We start from the raw sequence: 2,594 nt of genomic DNA, 5'->3' as shown, positions 1-2,594 counted from the left end.
GCTCTTTATCGATTGTATAATGTCATGTGAAACGTCAATACGGTCGGATATGATTAGGAAAGCTCTACAGGGTGTTTTTGAAAAGTCCCGCAATAATAATGGAGCGTGTTTATTGGGCCCAACTGAGTGGCAAGTATCAAGAACATGAAGTGTATAACATTCAGTTACGGAGAAATGGCCCCACAAATATTGGCCCCTAAAACAAGAATATATCCAACAATGTAGAGTACGTATTTAAACCGAGTAGCCAGCTTGTTTAGAACTATTTGACAATTTCAATACCTTTCAATCTAAAAACGTTTTGTACCTTTACTCAGCAGAAGGGTATGAAATGTGTACAAGTATGCCTACGACGGTAATGTCAACCCAATCCCAAGTTTCATGGTGTTTATCTAATTCATTAGCGTGAAAGAGAGCAGTCTGTGATGTTTAAGACTTGTCAGGGATCCAACAATGAATCCAAAAAGTTTTCGAATGTAATGGGTGCTGGAGATCTTCAAACACCATGAAACATGGGATTGGTTTGTCATCACCGTCGTAGGCCTACTTCTACACATATTATACCCTTCTGCTGAGTAAAGGAACAAAACGTTTTTAGATTGAAAGCTATTTAAATTGTCAAATAGTTCTAAACAAGCTGGCTACTAGGTTTAAATTCGTACTCTAAATTAATTCTTGGATATTTCCTGGTTTTAGGGGCCAATGTTTGTGGGGCCATATCTCCGTAATCGAATGTTGTACATGTACACCCCATGTTCTTTGTAGCTTTCCACTTAGTTGGGCCCGATAAACGCACTCCTACATTATTGATGGACTTTTCAAAAACACCCTCTATTCGTATATGGATTACATTATGTACAGTACTTACAAATAGTTGATGTTTTCAAGTATTCCACGAGGGAGTCGTTTGTTTATAATAAAATAATAATGTCGTGGTTCGTAAGATTCTGTTCCGATGTAAATTTTTCTATTTGATTTCACCAAGGTGGGTTTAGCAAGTGCGAATGCCTCTGTCAGAATGGATGCCTTATCTTCAAAAATCGCAGAGGCGCCACGGGGGAAAATGTCTTTAAATATATTACGCGTAGTAGTGAAATTGTAAATGAACCCGTTTTGATCAATCCTCTTCTGGAGTTTGGCGCTAAAAGACGACTTCCTCTGTTGAGATAAAAATAGTTTAATAGTTTTCTGCTTAGATAGTATCAGGGATAGATATAATTTTAGAAGCAGGAATGAAGAAAGGTTAGTTTTTACTTCAGACCGACTCAGAGCTCAGAATAGAGCCCCCTCCCTCCAACAAGAACCGAATATTTAAAATTATCCTATTGGCTCAATTAAATTACGTTTTGATGACGTTGCTGACGGAGATGGCGAAAAATAATGTAACCTTCCGTATTAATTAAGGGACCTCCTGAGTTAAAACTCCAGGGGTGTAAGGTTACATAGAAGATTAACACCCAGTGTTACCTCTGACCTTTCCCGTACTATATAAGCATCGACTGCTTATCATAATGAAGTCAGTCTTTCTTCACTACTAAGATGTAGTAGTTCGCTCGAGCGAAGGGCTTTGCCCTATTATTGGACTTCATCGTAATTAGTAATTATTATTTAATTCTTTAGTTGTAATAAATACAAGTCGGTATTTAATTATCATTTATTAATTAATTTAGTTTAATAAAGTATGAATTAACCTAAGGAAACAGTGCAGTTATTCTTAGTAGAAGCCAAGGCTTTTATGGCCACGTGGGGCGAGTTTACGAATATCGCAAGCGTGGTTACATAAATGGCGAGCTTGCCAGGACCGAAGGATCCTAGTTTATGTTAATTTTGCTTTGGCTATGCTAAGCCTTAGTGTGATCGGAGTTAGTGAACATTAATTGTTAGAACTTAAGTAAGGTAGTGACTTGCGGAATTGGACTACCCGTACAAGCACTATTGAGTCTGGAGGAGCTCGAACCTTCCTTTACAACAATTCACTACGATCACGACGTTCAATTCATGCTCAACCTCTTCAGAAGCAAGTTTATTTACTTGGCTTAACTCAATGGGACACTCCCTAAAGAGAAGAACTACAGTCAGCAATAAACGCCTACAGAGGACGATCCTGAGTCAAGCTCTTCTACGGATGGTGGGAGTGCACACCACCAACCTGCGGAGACTTCCTCAACCACATCGTCTGATACGGCAGCTTCAGATCTGACTAGCCTCATCCAGGACCATTAAGACGTATCTAACCTGGGAGGACGAAAGTTAGGACGAGCCAACCGTTGCCATAGTTCCTACTTTCATCAATTTCTTTATAACTTTTAAATAATTAACCTAGTACGATAGTTAACTTTAATCTTTTAATTATCTGTTACATTGTTTAAAGTTACTTATTATTATGTTATTAGAAAATTTATGTATTTGAATTTTCTGCCGATGAAGTCCAATCTTGTCGTCTGGGGGGATGTAACCTTCCGTATTAATTAAGGGACCTCCTGAGTTTCTACTCCAGGGGTGTAAGGTTACATAGAGGATTAACACCTAGTGTTACCTCTGACCTATCCCGTACTATATAAGCATCGACTGCTTATCATAATGAAGTCAGTCTT

This window comes from Phalangium opilio, unplaced genomic scaffold (assembly GCF_054372755.1).
Source record: "Phalangium opilio isolate 3A_F unplaced genomic scaffold, DU_Popi_V2 ptg000077l_1, whole genome shotgun sequence".
NCBI classification, from domain to species: domain Eukaryota; kingdom Metazoa; phylum Arthropoda; class Arachnida; order Opiliones; family Phalangiidae; genus Phalangium; species Phalangium opilio.
The sequence above is the reverse complement of the archived record's forward strand: the minus strand, read 5'-3'. Positions refer to the sequence as shown.